This window comes from Electrophorus electricus, chromosome 26 (genome assembly GCF_041902795.1).
Source record: "Electrophorus electricus isolate QZ-2024a chromosome 26, ASM4190279v1, whole genome shotgun sequence".
Lineage (NCBI taxonomy): Eukaryota > Metazoa > Chordata > Actinopteri > Gymnotiformes > Gymnotidae > Electrophorus > Electrophorus electricus.
The window spans coordinates 6,518,854-6,541,663 of NC_137522.1; the positions used below are offsets into that span (position 1 = coordinate 6,518,854).

General features: G+C 41.2%; 1 long non-coding RNA gene across 4 annotated transcripts in view; it reads left to right on the top strand.

Annotated features, from left to right (window-relative positions):
• The window catches only part of LOC113577813 (uncharacterized), an 87,063-nt gene that overhangs the window by 15,815 nt on the left and 48,438 nt on the right, over positions 1 to 22,810 (top strand). For 3 of the 4 annotated variants that reach the window (XR_014120061.1, XR_014120056.1, XR_014120060.1), the window contains exon 2: positions 4,756 to 4,876. The exons of the other annotated variant lie outside the window; for it this stretch is intronic. This is a non-coding gene — a long non-coding RNA (uncharacterized LOC113577813). The remainder of the gene's footprint in view (positions 1 to 4,755; positions 4,877 to 22,810) is intronic. 4 annotated transcript variants of the gene reach the window in all.

The window sequence follows — 22,810 nt, forward strand, 5'->3', positions numbered from 1 at the left end:
GGGTAATTGAACAAGTCAGAAGATGTTTTATGTGGGGTGTGTTTTACCACAATATCATCAGCTTGGCAGTGTTTACATACAGTAATAACAAGTTCTGTCATTCGGGGACTGACAAATTCACAGGCAATTCGGATTTATCATAATCTGCTTTCCCTTGGTCCCTATTTGTATAGAAAACACAAGATTTCATTTTTCTGTAATTGCTTCTCTTAATTCCACACAACCCATCAAGCCAAGATTGGAAATATCCCGATTTTTGGGACATCTTGGGACTCAGTCAGCAAAGATTTGGGGGAGCTTGAGATTTTCTATCAGAACTTAAACTTGCCCAAAGAAATGGTGCTGTAACTGAAAAGGAGTGGTCTGCATAGCTATGATAAAAAGTAAGAAATTAAACATCTTAGTTTTAACCCAGCTTGTGGTGATACATGAAGTCTCTTCTCTACTGTAGCTCTGAGAGTCCTCAGACGCTTTGCTAATCTTCTGCTCATTGTTGTGTGCGGGGTACGTTTGGGGTATCGCCGTGGGGGACTGGCTGACTTTAAACACAAACTTTGACTCTTCCCCCACTGCTCACCAGCTTGAAGGCACAAAAGACAGAGGGTTAGACACTGGACGAAGCTTTGCAAGTTTTGCTGTGCTGTTTCTGCATTTTCGTTTCTTTTGCAATCTGCTGTGCTTTATTCCACTCTTCTCCACTAGGGCAAAGCAGAATGTTACCAGCTAATTACCAGACTAGTGTCTAAAGAACAAATTTCCTTCAGCCATTTTTTTAACTTCAAAAATTCAATCAGCATGTGAGTTTTCTTAAAATGTTAATGTTAAGGACCTTGTTTTTAGGTATTTGAACATTTGTATGCATCGAGTATTTTCAAACACCCCCGTGAAAGCCTAATCTGTGGAGACAAAAATGATGCCATTTTCTTTTTTGAATTCGTTCACTTCCACGTCATGTGGGCTGCCTTCCAATCCTTCGCTATTATGTGACTGTTTCTTTTTTAAGTCCACACCTGTTAGTCTCACACAGATGTGGATCTAGTGAGATGCAAAAAAAAAACCCAAAACAATCTGAGATGGGATTGAAACAATTACAGACAATTTTGGTAGAAAAAAAGGCCATCTGCTGTATGCATTAACTCTATTGAAATAAAGTCTTTTGTAGCTTGCCAGCTTCTTTTTGGAGGGTCTCATGAAATATGTATATTTTCATATAGTGTCAAGAACCTCTTAAAGGTAAGATGTAGGAGCAGGAATGAGAGGATGTTGTTGGATTTTCTAGAATGCTTTTAAGAAAAATGTATTCATCTTGATATATTGGGAACAAGATTTATAAGCAATCTGAATGTATAGGATTTAACATCCAGATTTTTTTCTGCTGTTCTTGTTTTTCACTACTCATTTTGGATCATGCTAATCTTACTAAATTTAAAATTAATTTGTTATAAATTGCATTGAAAGTGATGCATAGACATGTGTTACAGGTATTTTAGTATTTTATGTTTTTTTTTTCATTTCGGCAGTGGAAATTGTTCTAGTTTAGCTGAATAAGTCTCAAACAAACATAAATAAATAAACCTATTTCAGTGGTCGTAGCCCGGTGCCTTTTCATGACTGTATAAGCTTCTCGCCATTATACACAGAGCACAGATCAGCTTCCTTTGGTGAATATTACTCAATACATCGTGTTACGGATGTGTGTTTATTATCATGATTGATCTCCTTATAGGATATTCAATCATTGTTACCTGCTATATGTTTTGACCTGGTCTAAAGGAATCCCGCAGTGAGCTTGACGGGGACAGGCAGAGATCCAGTCACAGTGTCCGAACACATGATCCTCTGGGAAATAGCCTTGTCCTGATGGCCTGGGCTCCCGTCTTTCTACATCAGTGCTCCTTTGTGGATGGGGCCCATACATCCCTATGATCGATCTTAACACCCCATGCCTTAATCAAGACGATAATTAATTTCATATCGTAGATGGGGAGGCGGGGGATAGAAGGATGTTGTTCGTGTTTGGTTGGTGACACTATCTCCTGAGTTTGCCACCTTTGGTAAATTGGAGTCAGTGATGTGGAAGGAGTGGCAGCCTTCCTTTCAGAAGCGTCTCAAAGGACGAGCGTTCAGGGCCCTTTCACGCCCGATTGGGCGGGCTGGGACTGGAACCGGGTGTAGCTTAAGGTCAGAAATGCAGGAAGTTTGAAGTGTTGATTAGCTTGGTGCGGCCTCACTGCTGGGCCTCGACGCACTGCCTTCCCTCCCTTGGCGGTGGCCTCCGTAATGTCATTTTCGTTTAGGCTGAAAATGAGGTGTTTAACCTTCTCCGACAAGTAGGCTTTAAAAGAGCATAATCGGAAAGTAAATTGTAGTGCATATATAAATGGTTTTCTGCGGTCAGGGTTTCTTTCTTTCTGTGTGACTTATGGCATGTCCTTATGAGTTAATCGTGCTTTTATGTTTCTGGGTATAGAAAAAACAAAAACTTACTTTTAAGATAGATAAAAGAAAAAAGCAAAAGATAAAAGAAAAGGTCCTAGGATGTCACATTGTATGAGAGGAGAGAAACACAGTCCAGGCAAAATTACAAAATAACTCAGAGTGTAACACATTCCACACAGAGAAACAAAATCCACACAGAATAACACAGTCCACACAGTGTAACACAGTCTTATACAGAGTAACATAATTACTACAGACTAACCCAATCTACAGAAAATAACACAATCCACACAGTAACAGATCTTCTGAGTAACACAGAGTAACACAGCTGAAACAATGCCATGTATGCATAGTAACATTATCTGCTGGGGGGAGTGCAATATATACAACTGTGCTTAGACCAGAGTGCACACATGTACAACCTGACCAACAGAGAACTCTGTGAATTATTATGGGCCAGGGTAACTTTGATTGCTCCAGCCCTAGACCTCGAACTTTCACTGTCTGTAACTTTCTCAGATTACCTACTTTAAGTGATTGGCTGTGCAGTCATGAGATCGTGCCAGAAACGATGGCATTGTGATTGTTTACGTCGCTGAAATAGAAGCGTAGCTGTTGGTTGTGCTGTGCTGTGGTCGCGCACACACAGCACCTTCCCTCACACGTTTTCCTGTATGGGCCTCACTACTTTACTACCAGAGCAGACAGTCCTCCAGGAAGCACACGAGATCGCTGTCAGTCGCTTACATCAACACGAACGCTTAACGACGGGTCCCAGTCTAACCACACTGAGTCCGCACTGAGTCCTCTGTTACTTCTCTTACTACTTGGGCACAAATTCCAATTCATAACTATGTGATCAGAGAGAGAAAACTCAATTCTTTTCATCAACATCAGCAAGAAATGTGTCACTCAAAATCATGCTGGTAATATAGTATCATAAATGATGTTGCATTATATGTGTGTATATTGTGGGCCATTCGTATGGCATTTCCTCCAGTTTGTTTTGCTTGCGTTCAGTCTGTGTGTGTGTGTGTGTGTGTGTGTGTGTGTGTTAGTGTAGTCCACCAGCTTCAGACCATGGAGAGCAGCAGTAGGGGCTTATCTCCCATGCTTCACTGGAAAGGATCTGGCAGCTTCTGTTAGCTGGGTGAACTCTATTGAAGTGCGGAGTGAAAAATAGACTTTGTTCAGGTAGTCACTTTGTTTTCATGCTGATAATATTCGTTTAAGGCGAGGACTTCCCTGTCGGGCCTCACTCTCAGATCCAGCAGCGGGGAAAATGCAGGAGTAAATTAGCTTCTACCCCAGCTTTATTGATTTTATGCTGATGATAAAGTATCTGGCATAATATACTTCATTCCAGGAGTTACAGTCCAGCTTCTCCCCCATTACTGTTTATTCTGGAACCTTTGCTTTGGAAAAGCTATTAGCAGGACCCATCTTTTATAATGTGGGTTGCTGCTTAGTAGTCTGGATACTTTGTGGAGTTGGTTAAAGCAAAGGTTTGCCTGTTTGAAACAAACATTGGGGAACATGTTAGAGAACATTCCTTGTACGGATGATGAAAAATGATCATTCAAAATCTTTTCTGTTTTATTACTTCCAAATGTAACTTTTAAATTGCCAATATTGGACATATTCATTTCTGGATGCAGATGCAGAAAATTAATGAGTTCCTTACCATTTCAGTATAGTTAAAAACACATTTTTTCTTCATAATCATTTTCTCACATTATCTATTTAGTTTTAAAAATCAAGGCCTTGTGGGTCTGGGGAACAAAAAAAACGGCACTAAGAAAACAGCGTACATACAAGTCAAACATGAGGCCGATCTCAAGGCTTCTCTTTCACAACCATCTGAGGAGGTTGTGTCATCACGTCGAGGCTCACCTCTAGTACATTACCAAATGCTCTAATTTCCTTGGCGAGTCTGATGTTTATTGTGAGGCTGAAATTGAAAATGGCTGGTAATGGAGTGAGCTTCACAGCCCCCTAGACCAATTCGGAATCTAAATTACTTGCTTCTTTTCAGCGGCATTGACTGAGGAGAGCTTTGTGCGTCTCGTACCTAATCAACCCCTAACGTGACCCTGGATCCGTCAGCCCTCTTGGATTAATGATAAAATCCTTGGTTCAAACAATTATTCGACCCCAAAATGGCTGTCCATTTTACTTGGAAAATTAAAGAATGTGAAATAATTTTTTTTTTCTCAAGACTCAGCATGTTGTAGAGTAGCACTTATTTTTGATCTCTGCCCCATAAACTCTTCATTTTCTTTTTCTAAAGGTGTTTTTTTTTTTTTTTTTTTTAAGCGTAATGTCGCAGACCTCTTGGCTGTCTATCACGGAGCATGGCTGAATGGCTGGGTAGAGACTGGGCAGCTCTCTGCAAAGAAAGAACATGCCTCCTTTCATGAGCTTTCACTGGCCACAGGTATAAAACACACACACACACACTGCTTCTGGTTAAACTTAGATGATGCTGGGGGAAAATGTTTAAGTGTAACCTACCGTTCCCCAAACAAGGTCCTGTAAGTTCATTCTTTTACGGCATTTGTCTTTTGCTGTCACTGCGTCCATCAGTCATTTGTACAGAAATGCCTTGAACATCTAAACTAATTTATTCAGCATCTTCATGGCATTTCTCACTCCTCCACTCTCTCACTGTGGTTGAATAAAATCTATGTAATATTTTGGGTAATCATCATTCAATATTCATACAAGCGTGTTTTGAGAGACAAGGATTTTCCCTTTGCTTGATTTGCTAATACATAATGATAAATATGTAAGTCACTCTGTATAAGAGCATCTGACAAATTCTGAAAATGTAAATGTCAATGTAATGACCAAACTGAGATGAAACACTGAAAAAGATATTTAAAAAGGACTTTGCAGCTGTCTTCACCTGCTGCCAGATGGGGGCACCCTAGAGTGATAAAGTTTAGATGTGATTTAACCTACAATTTCACACCGTTAATCATAACTTTGGTTAGGACAGAAAGGCCACTGAAACCCTTCTATAATAGGGAAGGATATATAGCTTGGCCTAGCCCCCAGGGATATGTATGGTTCCCCAGAGACTCTTGAATTGAGGAGGAGGGATTAAGACTCTGTGTTTCTGTATGCAGTGGGTGAGGAGGGGTTGAACTACCAAGGAAAGGCCTAGGTGATCAGGGAAAAAATACCATTTTAATCTTATGGACCTTCCCTTTTAAATGTGCAATGGCACTAATTCAGTTCAACTCAGTAACAGTGTGGAAGACATGCACACATTCTGATAATGTGATGTTATGCTAGCGTGCAGGATTTCTATGCATCAGGACTGAAACTGTGGTATAGAGATCATTCCAGTCTGACATTTTCTAAACATCATCCAGATTAAATCTGATTGTCTTCTGATTTAAAAAAAAAAGAAAAAAAAAGTAACAAATCTTACTAGATTGCATCATATAGGTACATACTATAATGAAAGCAGTGTAGTTTGTTTCCACTACAGAATGCTATTATTAAAAGGGAGATAAAACTGCTGTGTGTGGAGGCTTCAGGAAGCACTTAGTGCCGTTAAAAAGGAAGAAAGGAAAAAACTAGATTACCATGGAAACGGCATCAGTGTCATACAGGATAGGGGGAATAATTAGCAGTGTCTCTTGAAACCGTTGTCTCGTTACTGCAGAACTCAAGGTCCATTAGAAAGCTATGTATATAGTAGTGCATGCAGCATTGTGATTCCTCAATGACAGCTGATTGTAACTCTGTTTAGGCACAAGCCAGCATGGAGGTATACAGTGGGCAAAGTAAAGTGATTTATAGATGAGTAACGCTCAACAAAATAATATTATATTTGCTTTTTCTAAAAGGTGTTCTAATGGGATTGTAAAAACATGAAATAGAACAATTTGTGGGAAATAACTCTATGTTTATTTCCTGTGTGTAGTCACTTGTTCACAGCAGCAGAAAATCCACCTGTACCGCATACATCATAAACAGCTTGCTATGTATAGTTTTTATTCACCTCCCAAATTTAACCAGCTCTTCTCATACTTAAGATCACTCTGTTTTTTAAACCTGTTTTTTTATACTGAGTTCATTAAGTCTATAATATTTTTTGAATACTGAAAAAAAAAAATTGGTTAGGGATATTGTTGAAAAATTTTGTAAGTACACATGAAATATTTGCTAGCTGTCCCACATCACTTGTTCGTTGCTACTGGTTAAAAGGTAGGAGCTGTTGGTTATCACTCGCTAATGCGTCTTCCTGTTCACTTGTTGATCTGTATATTGAAAAGACACATTTAGAGGTTTCATTAGGTTCATTAGGGCATGATGTCACTCAGGCTGGAGTGAAGGCCATTACTGTAGCATAAAACCCCACTGTTACTTTGCGATTTATACACAGAAAGAGTCGCAGAGTCCAGAATATGAGCAGAAAAATGTATTATTGCATGTCCTAATTCATACATGTTTTGTACCTCAGAAACTGCTATGAGGATATCTTGAACGAGATGCAATAACCTCATGATTTAATTTGAAAGTACACCAAGTTCCTCTACAGCCTCTCTGAAGGCATAGTTAGTAAGTTAATAAGTAAATATCTTAGTTAGTATTGTATATTTTGTCCTTTAAATCTTTATACCCTAACCCCACCCCCCCACCCCCTTGGATCCTTCCTGTCTCTTCCCTCTTTGGTTACAGCTCACATGGTCAGAAGGCAGTTCCCTCATTATGCAGCTCGAACAATAGTATGTTCATGGCTGCACTAATTATTATTCTGAGAATGTACCAATTTGTTACTTCCAGAGTGACAGTCAGCCTGGGCACTGCACAGGGCAGTGAGCCAGACACAGCAGTCAAGTGAAAGGAGCTCTTTCATTCAAGCTAGCAGGCAGGAATGACCCGTTGGCCAGAGCGGGCAGGCGAAAGGCCGCGTGCCAGCTTCACCAGGCAGCTACCGAGCTTCATCAGTGAGCCTGCTAAAGCTGTGCCTGGGTCCCGCGACTGTGCACCAACGAAGTAACGGTCGCCGTCAATAGGTGTAGCAGAGACCCGGCACATCAGATGAATTTCTCCCCAGAGATCCTTGTTAGACAGGTTTCATTTTGAGGTTAGCGTGGTGAATTGGTTTGTGTTTATTAGTATCACTTGTTTCGTTACTTCTATTCCCTCTTGGGGCTTTTATTTTGTCAGGGATTTCTCCCTCATAGTTTCTATACTGCTACTAGACCTGTTGGGTTTTAACCCAGCATCGTGCTGTGCTGAGACAGTTACCATGGCAGATTTTAAACAATAATGAGCAAAATTATGCTGAATGCATTTCACTTCTGAAGATGGGGTATGTTTTGTTTGTTGCTAAATAATGCCCATTGATGTAGGTGTTGTGAGTCACATGGGTTACATGCATTATAATCTTGGTTAATGCTATAAGAACCTGCATGCCTGGCTGGACACTTTCTATGAAATAATTATCAGGTATGTTTTTCAAAAACAAGTTAATGTAATGTGGGAAATAATAGCTAGCAGTGAAGTGACTTCTGGCTTTTCTACAGTTTTGCCCATATTTTCATCAGGTTGTAGTCTTTCTCACTTTTCAGACATCTACTTTTCAAGTTGTTGGCTTTCTTCTGGATAATAAATACACAATAAATACATTACAGTGCTGGGCAAATACATTAAGCAACTGACTTACTAGTGGCAAAACATTTTTATGTGAAATTATGAATTATTGTGAGTATTTGGTATTTTAATAAATTTTCCTTAAAATATTTGAAGCCTCTGAAATCTAGTGATTCTGTACTGGACCACATCGCATAGTCTGCTGGGACATATTCTACAGCTCTGCTCAAAGGCTGGGAGTTGTAGTGACAGAGAGATGATCCATGGTAAAAGACATGGGGCTTTCTTTCTGTCCTCTATATGCGAGACAAACATGTCTGTAATGAAGCCGTGGAGAGCCAGTTTTGTTGGCTGTGTGAGCTCAGATAATGATCACAGCCGGACTGAAGCTCTGCTCTGACCTATGGCCCAGTTTGGACCTCATTAATATTCATAGGAGATGCCTGTTTTGCAGGAAGTGTTCTGTGCTGATCTCAGCGGCTCACATTGTTAGTGTAGGCTCAAGAGGAGTGTTTTGGCAGTGAATGCATTCCCGGCCTTGACCCATTCCACGGGACTAGACTCATTATGACATAATCCCACATTAATCCCACTTTAATCCCATCCATTTTAATAAGTGTCTTTTGTAAACTCCTGGTAGTTTTTCCTCTGGATAGGTAGCCACCTTAATAATTAGGTAAATGGGTCTTGGTCTCTCAGTCTGAGCCGTGCTTTGTATCATGATGATAATGATGATGATGATGATTACCATTATTATTGTTATTACCCTTTTTTTTTAAAGCTACTTCTGTCAATTGAAAACTTTAGATTCTTCCGAAGATTCTTCCAAAGCGTTCTTCTTCTTATTATTATTATTAGCTGTTTTGTCAAAGGATAAGTAAATGCTGTTTGAATATATAGCTACTTCACATATTTTCTAGAATCTTATTTCTAAATCTAAATGCTTTTCATGATTTCCTTGCCAAAAACTCTAGAGGAACTCTGAATGAGAGCAAAATGCAGGTTTGTTCTGTGAGTCCAGCAGCCCTCCTGTGTGTGTGGTGAAGAGGAGAGCAGGTGGCTCAGCCGGATCACTGGGCTTGGGGAGGTGGGGGGGGGGGGTGAGGGTGATGGTGGTCAGCTAGAGCCAACAGGTCTGCAGGGTCACGGACCCCGGTGGGAGAGTGACGCACGGCGGCATGGCCGCTGAGTCACCCCGCTTCCCGTAGCGAATTGCTTTCCCGTCGGCAACGCGCCCTTTCCACCAACACCTTCAGCCGAGTGTCACAGTGACTTCATCATCAGCAGGGGTGCCAGAAAAAGCCAGACGCTGTCAGCGGTTTGGAGCTGAGGGGATGTATCTGTTGAAGGCGCGCAGTCGCTGGCCCAAACGGCCACGTCATGTGCACCGGAGAGACTGTTCGAATTCCTCAGCGCTGAGCTACAGCCAGGGTCCAGTGGTCAGCTGTAGAACAGCGCTTTTGTTCCATTCCCAGGCAGCCTGGGAGTCAGAACTGAGACACAGGAAGTTTGTTAATGTGCGTGGGCGTGATGTGCTGAGAGGATGAGGAGGAGGAGACATGTTACCTCCTAGAAACAGAGAGTGCTGATATGAGGGTACAAGTCTGACTTTATTAGCTGGACCTCTCACTGGTGTGTGTCCGTGTCTAACCACAGTGAGCATACTGCACAAAGACGTATGGAGGAAATTGTCATCAATAAGGGATAATTATGTTAGTCAATATAGTAAATATACTGAGTTTCTTTTTCCCATAGTATTGTATGTACACTAAGCTTAAATATGTGATATTGGACTGATTGTGATTTGGTAGTAAGGACTGCCGGTGTGAAGGATTTCACAAGAACCAACTTGTACAAAAAGTTACAAAGAGATTGTAAAGGCATACAACTAGAACTGGCATTTTATTTGTTGCATAGAAATCTTATAGAATCATCCTCATTGTTTCATAATGTGAATAATGTGAATTTTACCTGAGCAAAGATTGAGTTAAAATGTTTTTTCTTGCTGTGAATATTCTGTTGACATGCGCCTTTTTGTGTTTTTAAATTGAGCTAAACTTAAGATAAACTGAAATACTAAAACAACAATAACAACAATAATAATAATAATTGATCTATATTAAGAGAAATTGGTCAAGCCTTACTGCAATCATTTTCTAATACAACATGCCTTGAACCACAATGATTTTTCACAGCAACCCAAACCAACTGATCATTAGTATGCAGTCAAAAGCATGTGTACTCCGTGTGTGATTTCCTCCAGAGTAGGCACACAATGGCCAGAGCTGGGAGCATCTGTGGGTAGAGAGTGCTTCCGTGGCCCCAGCCCAGCCGTGTGGGGCTTTTGTGTGCCTGGCTGGAGCCGGAGTCTGGAGTCTGGGCCGAGGTGACGCGAGAGGGAGAGGGTGAGCGGCATGTCGGCAGGTGCATGCCACCAAATTACTGCCTGCAATTTGCATTTCCCTCCGCTAAGAAGCATGCCATTATCATATCAAAGGGAACTCACAGCAACGTCTAGTTTGGAGAGAAGTGGTGTGGCTTCGATTTGAGCAATTAATGCAGCGATGAAGACACTTGTCATGCGTCCCAGAGTTTCACTGCCTCCATCCGCATTGTGGAGGGGAGACTCTGCTCAGCTGGATGAGAGGGTCACACACACACACACACACACCATACTATTTTACTCGCTCCTCCAACAGAAATAAATTGATTTGCATGATCTTTTCCCAGACCTCTTTTCCTTGACAGTCTAAGGCCTTAGTGTCCCGTTGCTTAAACTATTTCTTTGCAGTAGGCTGTTATGAATACTGCCATAATGCCAAACAATTATACTAAGATTCAGTGTTGTTTGCACCTATTTAAGACATATTAGACTACTGCACAGGGACCAGCCATTTTCATATTGTAGAGAATAATTAGACTTGTCATCATATTGGGATTTTAAAACATCCATCATGTAACCTGCACATATTACTTTGAATGGTTGCAAAAGAATTCATTTGTTTTACTGACGACTTCTGTCTTTAGCCTCTTGTACAATTTGTTGGCCATTAAATCCAAAATATGGTTAAATCAGGGCTATTATTGTACATCTCTTTCTCCGGTTAAGAAACACTTTGTCATTTTGCTTTTTAGGAAAATCTTCTGCCCCCCCCCCCAACACCCTCAGTGGATTGTTCCGAAGCACTCTGCGTTTTCTTTGGGGCTAGCACTTACAAGATGGTATTAGTCACAGCTGTTCTCTGTGATTTCCATTCGTTGCCTGGCACAGGAGCGATTGCCAAGTGCCTGTGAGTGTCTCTCGCATTCAGTGCGGCCTTCTGCCCAGTCTCAGCCTTATTTCAATGACAGTCAGCTGTCCTTTGCCAGTGCTAAATTGAATTTGATAGAGCACTTTTTGTTTGGATTCACTGCCAAAGCTGCCTGAACAGGATAACATGTCTTAATAATGTATCATAGTAGTCTGTGGCATAATAAGGGTTGGTGTGGTATACCGTGATTAAAGGTTAGTGAGGCATAAAATATTGCAGGACATTCACAGTGAGAAGTTATTTGCTGCCACTGCTAATTAGGAGAGCATTTAAAAGGCTTTAGGTGTTTAGGCTATTTTTGGATAGATATAGTGTGTGAATATAATTCAGAATTATAGTATAGCAAATGTTTGGTAAAGGACTATTAAACAGTGTTTTGTCATTTTCATTTTGATATATTTTTGGCTGGCTAGTGGTCACGTGACTGATCACATTTTTGTTGATGACAGAGGAAGAGGAAGCAGCTTGCAAAACAGAAGCTTCCCCTGCCACCTGACAGCCTGGAGCCATTGCCTTTTGAGATGACAACAATAATAACTTGTTGCCATTAGGATCTACCCTGATTTCCTGACTACTACCAACTAAGAGATAGCTAGATACATTTGGTGCCATTTTTGGAGTGTTATTGCTTTTTTTTGTCATCCATCAATTAAAAATACAGATCAGTGTTTTCTAAAAGGTTTTCAATTAGAGTATGGAGGAATTTGGGAAACATATCTATGGGCGTTCTATACCTATGACTGTATCTATGCTGCATTTGTGCATTTCATTACTTTATTCTATTTAATAATACATTTGAATAGTACATGTTTGTGGAATTTCAAATAGCTTTTATTAAAGAAGATGATAAAAGTACAATAGTAAGTGAGTTTTTATAGCTGGTGAAACACACTGAAAGGCTTCTTAAAAACCAGCTATAAATTTAGCTGGAAGGTCTTGTGATGTGCAGATAGCATGTTTTTGCAGTACTGTGCTAATATTCCATTTATTGAATGGGGTATTACATTGTCATCATTTGCCACTGTTTTACTTAATTAGTTTTCCACCAAAATGGATAAAAAACATCAGGATGACATTCTCGAAAAACTGATCGGGTTATGTTTGTGTGTGTGTGTGTGTGTGTGTGTGTGTGTGTGTGTGTGTGTGTGTGTGTGTGTGTGTGTGTGTGTGTGTGTCTGTGTGTGTGCGTGTGTGTCTTGCTGATGTCATCCCAGCCTAATTTACTTACAACTGAATTAGTCTTCACAGTTATGTCACAAATGGCATTCACCCAAGTTCAGCACACACCGAGCTCCGCAACTTTTCCATGCGGTTCCTCTCCTGCTGGAAACCTTATCTTTCCTTCTGATGATATGCAGCTCTTCTCTCCTTCCTGCAAGTTCACACCGATCCTTGATGTTTGTGACAGGCCACGATAGGAGGAAACTCTTATCGCTGTGGGGTTTGGAGGCCTTGCTAAATTGAAAATTGCAAATGAAATCCGTGGGGTTTAAATTCATCATCTATTATGTCAGATGACCTTTGGCAGCCACTGATAAAAATGAGCGCATGTTAGCTGCTGATCCAATTTTCGACACTATCCTCTCCTTTCACTTCATTCGCAGTCAGACAGCGGACTCACTGCAAGTGAAAATGATAGGGTTTCAAGAGAGCACCATTGTGTTGCAGATTAAGATTTTCTCTTCCTATTTGCCGGGGTCGGCCTTGTGGTCCCTTCTCTGGCATTTCAGCATTGTGTAATCAGTTTCAATATCTGCTTCAGAGGACGTGTAAGCTATCCTCCTCCGATAAACACTCACAGGCAAAATGTTGGACTTAATAGTTTCGTTTCGGAGCTGCTGAGGGTCAGTGTGTACCAATAATGACTGGCACATGTTAGGTTTAATCTGACATTCTTAAGGAATGTGGCTGGCTAGCTCTGTTCACGGGTTGAGGATGTACATTGGATCTTTGACATGTCATCCTCTGGCTATTAACTTTGCAGGTTTTGACTGAAATGTCAGTTTGACACTTGCTTCCATATAGCATTACATGCTCTCTCAAGGATAAATCCCTACTACCAAAGGATTGTCTATTATAAATATGACAAATGTGATCTGATTTTGAGCCTTTATTCTTTTTTTCTGAACAGCATTAACATTTTTGTTATTACAAATATTATATTTTAAAAGAATAATATATTTTATATACTTATTTATTGGTATATACAAATTTACAAATACATTAAGAGACAAACAGTGTAATTTCTTAATTTCATAATGCTTATGGAATTCAAAAGTGCTCCAAAGTGATTTTTTTCTGGTTGTTTTTCCTTTGTTTTTTTGTTACATACACAAATGGAACTTCTTTCCTACTCTACTTACTGACATGATTACTAATAACTACCAATATATTCTTAATTTTGTTAACATTAGCTTTAAGAACCCTACCTGTGTTAGTACTTTTTCTTTGATGGTCTTTTATAAAACCACGTATAGTGTGTCATGCACTGGATGTCCTCACACAGTCATATGATATCCGGTTTGTAATCCCCCAAAGCTGTAGAGTTGGGATAGTTACCTGGTCCAAGTCCTGTGACAAAACCATTCTTCCTTTTAGGGCAGATCCAGTGGCAGACAGCAGGCAGGCTTTGACCTCATGAGTAAATGCAGATAGATGAGACAGAGACGCTTGATGTCCCGGGACGCCATTGTGAGGGGTGATTAAATGTGTCGTGTGTAATTGTAGCACGGTGAGAAGTGTTTGTGCGCTGGGTGCAGATGGGACCGGGAGGAGGGATGAGACCTTGGCTCCCTGCGGAGTGTGTGGAGCTTGGAGCGGATGTGCCAGTGCCAAGAGAGCTTCCTACACAGATCCATCCATCACTGCACTCACCAAGCCAAAGCACACGTCACCGGAGCTAGTCAGCTAAATGGAATCTAAAGCTTCTTCGTGATGTCTCAGGGAGTGGCCATGACACTTAAGTGATTTCTCAGGGTGCCATTTTGGGGTCTAATTAATATGGTGGGGGGTTTTTTTGGACTGGAGAGAATTTCACCAGCTAGGCTGTAGTAACACAGTGCAACGTTTAACCTAAAATTTCCTTTTAAAAAATTTTTAATCTGTTGGATAAGGTCCAAACTACATGTGAGTGATTTATTAGTGTTTCTCCTGTGTCTTTCCAGAGCTCATCTCTTGACATGTAGTGCACCTGTCACAGGTGCTGATGGTTAATCAGTTATTACGGCAGTTTATTTGGTGGATGACAAGTTGCAATTTCCTCCTGATTTGGGACATTTGTCAGGTGGGAATTATGGTAGAGGGCATGTGACAAAACACATCACCACTGCACCCCACCCTCACCCCCACCCCCACCCCCACCCCCACAATTCCCCCACCCCCCACCCCCCCACAATTCCCCCCTTTGGCTCTTGCTTTCCCCAGCTATCTCCCCACTCTCGCTCTCCAGTTTTTCCACAAACAATATCTGGGACTCTGAAGTAATAAGGCGGAATGTATAATTAATTACCCAGCTTGCTCTAATTAGGGATGAATATGTTGTGTCCCTCTCATCATGACAAATGTGGTGATGGTTAATACCAGTTTATGCTATATTAACTGCAAATATGCAATCCTTCTGAGAGCACTTTCCTTGATGAATTTGATGAATGTGACAATAATTAGCACAGACAGATGAGAGCTAAATTGCTACCGACAATGTAATGCTATCCTGCTCAAGGGCTTGGGAACATGGCAAGCTAACATGGCAGGGACCAGACCCCATTTCTAATTAATAGTCTTTCTGCCAGTGAGAGAAAAAAAAAAAAAAAAGAATGGTAATTGTTTTCGTCAAAGGCTGTGGGGAGCTATCAGGGTAATAAAGTTAATTAGCAGAACAAACAACCTTTCGCAGCCTTAGCAGAATGGAGAAAAGTGTAATTCAGACTGTGGAAAAGATATGACTAGATTAGATGATAGCAAAAAGAAATTTCACACTAGAGGAAAACAGGGGGGAAAAAAATCAATTATTCTGCTCCTTTTTCCCTCATTCGCTGTGAGGGGAAAAAAAGCTGATTTCCTGCTGAATGTAGACTGTGTTGTTTTCCTTCTCCTTTGTGTGAGCTTTTTGCTCATTTGGAAGATCGTTTAGTTTTTGTTGTTCCTTGGGTGGGGGCGAGGGGTTCGCGGATCTTTCATGGTTACGGATGGATACCTCCAGAATTCGCCAGTGCAGTGCAATTTGTTCTCCATCAGTCTGGTAATGATCAAATATGTTTGAATGCTAAATCCATTATGAAAATGAATTAGAAAAGGGCAATGACAATTATTTATATCTGAAATGGTGTGTAATATTGAGACAATATGACATTTTTGCAATGGAGTGACACAGTGATTCTCTTTGGTCACCTGGGTAATGAAACAGTGTACCCAGCCAACCTTCTGTTTATTACTGTGTCAGAAACACCCTACTGAGTTTGACATAAACCTTGACTGTGTGTGTTTTTCTCAGCTTGAATGAAGTAAACACACTTCACTAGTCTTGTAGTTCTGTTTGGTGTCATGTTTCATTTCCCAGATAATCTCACACACACACACACACACACATACACACACACACACACACACACACACACACACACACACACACACACACACACACACACACACACACACCCTTTCTATCTCTTTCCTGCTGCAGGGAGATATCTGTACACAAGGTGGTGGTAGTTACACTTTTTTCATGCAATCAGGAGCCTTGAACCCAGATAATTAAAACTGAGTGAAATGTGTTTTCTATGACAATGTTTGAAAGAATTGCATTCAGCAATGGCCTGCCAGATACTGGGCTTAAAGACATTTTGTAAAGCATTCTTGGAAAAAAGCATTTTTGCTGCAGCTTTCAAAAAGGGTTTTGATTCTCACAGAAAAGTGAACAGGCCATGAGACATCGAACATTCCCAGAATGCTTTCCTGCTTGGATAACATTAAACATGTTTAAATATCCCAAAGAGAAAAATGTGCATTTATGTTGAGAAGAGTGGTCTTCCTTTGGGTAACTTTAGTGTATAAAGGTAGATTAGGAGCATGTGCATTATCAGACTAATTCTTATCTTGAGGGGCAGCACTAAACACAACCAGCTTCATTGCCATCATTGTTTTTTGTTTTTTGGTTGTTTTTTTTTGGGGGGGGGGGGGGGAGTTTTTTGTTTTGGTTTGGGGGTTTTTCTGATGCACTGTTGGCCAGTGCTCACCTGGGACCAGTGATAGCTTATCAAAGCCTGAGCAGTTCCCCTCCAACACCGGCACATAATAGACGCTTTCAGGGAGGGAGACTGGCAGCATGGGAAACCATGGGAACCAGCGGTCAGCTGACAGCTAGATGGACAGCTTGACTGCTTTTGGAGCATCATGGGAAATAGCTGTCACCTGATGCTGCCATTCCCTACAGAGATAACCTTCATTGTGACAGTATAAACAAAGATAGTGTTTGGATTGGAGAAGGGGGTGGTGTTGGTAGGAGTGCTTGGCTGGGAAGCAAATGCAATTGATCCTTCATTAGACCTGATCAATGTGCTAATTGATTATTGAACCTCTTTCCACTTGTGGCCAAGTGTCAAACTTCATCTTTTCAAAGGCATCGATTAGCAAGCATGATACTTTGTTTACTCATGATAGATATAACAGTTTCCGTGATGAAACTTCATAGTGAGACGACACAGGTGATGTAGCCCATATACTGTACATGACACAAAAAAAAATCAGGATTGAAATGAAGAGTTTGGGGTTTGAGATGAATTCCCTCTTAAGGCAGCCTGTATTGTGATGTGCGGGCCCATTCATCCAACACGCTCTGTTGAATGATACACTCTCGCAGTGAAACATTCCCTCTCACTCTGCCCACAGACCATCCAGCCCTGATGTTTAACCCATATGGCAATATTGGGGCTTCACTTTGATTGCGTTGCAGTGCAGTGGACCTCTCCATACTGGCCGTGCAGATACAGTGGACCGCTCTGGTGCAGCAGCTAACCGCCACTGCGCAGCTAATCTCCCATCACACTCTGTGAAGGAACAAACCTTTGATCAGACACAGTGTCTATCTCAGTATCTATCACACCACCATCACTGCTACCGTTAGCGTGTATTTACTAAAGTATCCAACTCAGTAGATACAACAATGGAATTGTTGGTTATAGTTAATTTAGGAGTCAGTGACCAATAAATACAAACAACATCCAGACAGCAGTTAGACATAAATATACTATATATTGGCAAAATCTGCTCATATACAGTAAAGAGAGCTACATTCAGACAATATATTTCATCCTGACAGTGTTCGTAGATGATATAGAAATGGTTCTACAATATGCAAGGGGGAACAGTGCATGAAGTTGTGAAGTGCTCTGTGAATTCTTGCTGTCTCCAGGGGTAACTGGGATCTGGAATACAAGTGCCTAAGACATAATATAAGCACTTTGTTTGATGCTTTTAAAAAAAATTCCTTCTTCATCACCACGTCCTGGAGCAGACAGGGCCTTACCTGACTGATAGCACCTTATTGTACATACCAGTGCCTGAAGGGAGACAGGTAGGTTTCAGGCCACTGGAAGTCAGCTGTCCTCTTCATGTTGGACCTCGCAGTTTGAATAGCAGCATTGGAACATGCAGGAACGTATATTTGTCTTGGACCGGATCCTTGCGAGACCATGGGGGCTGTAACACAGCTATACCCAGCTGTGAGGTGAAAAGTCTCACCAGGAATCTCCCCTTCTTATTTTCTTAGCATTCTCCATATATCATCTTAGATATCAGTCCATGTTGTCTAAATAATGCATTCTTTCACAGTATTTTAATGAAAGTTTTGCACAGTGATTTGGAGTACTTTAAAGAGGTAACAGGTAAACCTTTCAGGTGACATTGCTGTTGCTTAAGTGGACTAAACAGACATAATTGTGGTTTATAAACACTTGTTTGCTTTCACATTCATGGCAGAATTTTTTATTTACATTTAAATTTATGGGATTTAGCAAATAATCTTGTCCATAGTGGCTTGCAAAAAGAGCAACTTTGTCATCTCATAGAATGGGTTTTATGAGTTCAAGCATCAGTAATACAAATTTCCAAGCCCAAAGAAGCACTGCAGTAACACAGAACACCCAGTCAATCCAAAGCAGTAAACATTCTCTAGAGTCCAAGATTAAAAGACAGCCAGACATTGCTTTAACATTTTATAAACTCGCACTGCACAAATACTATCAGTCCCCATTATTATTAAATAACAGAGATCATCTTATACTCCTTAGTTCCCATGCAAACACCTTGTTAGCTATTCCTTTCAAAGCAGGGGCATTTTCATTCATGGCCCAGCTCCTGGGCTGATGTTAATGTTGTGTGGAGTGCTTTTGTTGGAAAACAAGCTCCTTAAATGTGTTAAAGTCTTCAGCCCTCAACGGCAGCGCACACACACACGCACACACCTCTCATTGTGATGCAACAACACAGCGGAATATTGAGCCAAGGTGTCAGCCACTTGACAATGCCTTTCAGCTGGCCTCTCTAAAAGGCTTGCCTCCCAGCACAGACCAACAATAGCCAGAAAACAGTAGGCTTTTTTGCTTTCTTTCTTTTATTTTTTTCCGCTGTGCCAACGTGGGCCAAACTGTTATGCAGATCCATGCAAACCCACTGTCCCCCCTCCCTGCAGAAAAAGCTCTTTGTTTTAAACATGTAGCTTCGGGGATAATTCAACTAATTGCTTGACAGGTTCTCACTCTGAAGCAGATTAGGAAGTGTGTTTTGCAGGCTTGCCAGTGACTTAGTGAAGGAGCAATTTGTACTAATTTGTTGAGACCCAGAAGCAAAAAGCCAAGCCTGGTATGAAACAGACTAAAACAGACTATGTCTAAGCTCTGTTATTGGAGTCTGTCGGGCTGATCATTAAGTAACAATAGTATGGATGAAGGCAAGGAACTGGGGAGGAAGGCTTCCCTTTGTGAAGTGTGAAAGATTTCCATGGAGATTAACAAGAGCCACTTCACCTTCTCATCTGGAGAGGCTGAAATAAACACCACATCACCTGTTCACTTCAGCATTACCATGTTGCCAGAGATATTGTCGAATCAAAATATCTACCAAAGTAAAAGTAGAGTAAGCCTAAAGAATAAAGAAATAACGCAAAGGTGAAAATACATTTGCTAAAAATCTTTTTAAGAAAAGATACTGAAGGGTAGCTGTGAGAGTTTATTCCAGTCTACTGTATATATTGCTGGATAAATTCTGGTCAGTTTCACTGATGCTCTATGGGAACGTTTATTTGTTGATCACTATGACAGAAATGACACTACAACAGAATGATAAGTTTTGGTATCACTAAACCCTGCATCAGTGACCAAATACATATTTACATTAGCCCATGATGTGGTGTGAACCTATATGCATGTATGTTCATTCCTGCAACAGAGCCCTATGTAAATAAAGTGGGTTTAGCCTCCAGCGTATTGACACCTCATTAAACTGCAGGCATAAGAGGAGGGTGTTAGAGGATGGTGTAAAGGCCCTGAGGCTCCCTGAGGCTCCCTGGGGCTCCCTGAGGCTCCCTGGGGCTCCCTGGGGCTCCAGCGCTGAGAGCAGTCAGAGACCTCACACCTTGGCTGGGGAGGTTTTATCTTCCTGTTCACTCTGTAGAGACACTTGTTGAGCTCCTGTTTGATTCGGGCTCCCTGTTTGCTCTTCAGGAGGACACACACCATCACACGCTGGAGGCATTTACTGACTGTTGTTTTGCCAGAATGGTCCACTGAGTGACTACTACCCAGATTTCTAGACCAGTGTTTATTGCTTCCAATTCTTCTGGCTTCTCCCACATTCAGACCCAACCTGCCGTCAGTCTCCTGGCAGACACACCTCAGTAGCAATAAACTCATAAAGTGAAAACTCTGTCTGGCATGCAGGAGCCACGGTGTTTCTCAGCTCTGGAACACCTAGGTGAGCGCGTGAAGGGCTTGACGGTTGCTTAGCGAGCAGAATCAAGGGTGTCAGAGCAGGAGAAACAGATGAATGGATCATGCATGCAGCCCTCGTAAATGGGGGTTTCCAAAGGTAGGGTTTGGTCTAAAACACAAAGAGAAAGAAGGGCCGGATTGCGTTACAACCTATACAGCTGAGAGTGGCAGGCCATGGTCCAGCTCCTCGTCTTCAGGGCGAGCGTTCATATTACTGCTGGAGTGAAGCAATGCCTCCAGTGTTACTGCCAGCATCACGCCTGGCTGGCAGTGTTGACAATTTTGGCTTTCTAATGTAGCATTACAGCCCTTTAACGCATCAAATGATAAGGCTTATGGATCCAGCAGATTCCCAGTGTCAAATTTTGCAGGATCTTTCTTTCTCTGCCGGCTCACCTACCGCTCTGTAAAAATGTAACTGCCTTGTGAAAAGTCATGGTTTTTGGTTAATTAAGCCTTACCACAAGTCTGGAAATATTATGATCATGAATGTTTTTTTAAAGCCGAATTTTAATTAATTGACCAGCCAACCGCCACATTTACTGTCTGCCACACCAGAATAACGTTCTTGACAGGCTAATCACACGGCTTTTTTTTGTTGTTGTTGTTTAGAAGCGTTCAAGGTAAGTGACGAGTGATGAACAGCTCCCTGCTGAGTGAAAGAGAGAGAAGCTTTCTGCCTCACCTCCTCTGCTGCCTTGTTTGGGCTAAGGGGCTGACAGTGTGGAGCTCGTCGTGGTGAGCCGCCTGCAGCAACCCCTCTCTCTCAAACACATGTAATCACATTTCCACTGGAAGAGGCCTGAGGGACATCCAGCTACTACCCCTCTACCTACCACCACTCCAGGAGTGACAATGGCACTTAGTATTGATTGACAAGCACAGCCATGGATGCGCACTTTCACACACAGACACACACACACACACACACACACACACACACACACACACACACACACACACACACACACACACACACACACACAAACCTGGTGTGTTTTTTTATTGACTGAAATAATTAAATGCAACATAATGCAAAGACTATAAGCATCAATAGCATAGGAGATGGAAGGAAATAGTTTTGTTGTATGAAGACACATGGTAGATAGTATTATTATTATTATTATTATTATTATTATTATTAATAATAATAATAATGATGATGATGATGATGATGATGATGATGATGATGTTATTCATAGAGGTTTACCTGGAGAGAATTCGGTAGCTTGTCTAATTTTACTTACTCTAGTACTACAAGAAACAAATATACCTATGAAACTCTTTATATACCATAGAACCTTTCTTTCTGGCATTTTGTAAAAATTGCAGATCACTGTCACTGCAGACTAGAATCTTAAAGAGAGATAGGTGGGATATTTGTGAATGGATTTCAGTGAAAGCTCAATAAATGCAGAATTAATTAATTTAGGGACTTTAGCATTAGTTGTGTTCCTGCAGTAGTTTAAATTGAGCAAGTTGTTCTTTTTCAACAATTTAAATGAAGTTTAAATGAGTTTCTGGAGGCCCTGTGCCAGCAGTGGTGGATCGATGTAATGAGTGGGAGCGGAGTGTGTGTGTGTGTGTGTGTGTGTGTGTGTGTGTGTGTGTGTGTGTGTTCACCAAGAAGCAGTTGTCTGAGTATAAGTGTGGAGGGGAGACTCAGGCTTGACCTCTCCTGTTCATCTCCTGCTTCTTTTCGCAGACAGTCAATAGCTGGCCTTCAACAGGACTCTCCTATCTACACACACACACACACACACACACATGCACACACACACACACACATGCACACACACACACACACATGCACACACACACACACACACACACACACACACACACACACACACACACACACACACACACACGTGCAGCTCCTACCTCCCTCCTAACATATGTTGTGTTACTTTTCTCAGCTTCTGGTTCTTCTCTAGAGGCACACTTGATTTTTTTAAGGTTTTATGATGAAATATTATTATTTTTAATATTAGAATTATTAAATCTACAAGATCATTTTGTACTAGCCTGATTCATTGAAGTATTTTACGATACAAATTGGCAGGTACATGCAGGAGTTATTCATGACATCAAAGGCCCCTTGAAGTATCTCCATGGTAATGTGAAGCAGCAATTTGGGTCTAAAAATAGTGTCATTATCATAGAAAAATCCTGAGGCACCTATTTATGTATTCGTTGGATGAATGAACAATTAAAGCTCCTTGCTTTGCAACAGAGGAGGGAGAAACAGCATGGGGCCTATGCAAGAGTGCTTGTGTCTCCTACACTGTTATCCATTTGTTGATATCCATTCAAGTGTTCCCTACCGAGCTGCATTAATAAAACATGGGAAAAACATCTCATCTCCCATCAGCAGAGATGAAACAAAGAGTAAAGTGCGGAGTGCATTATTCAGCCTCAGATCGTCACGTGAGCCTGCTCACATCCCCATCACCTGTTTTTGCC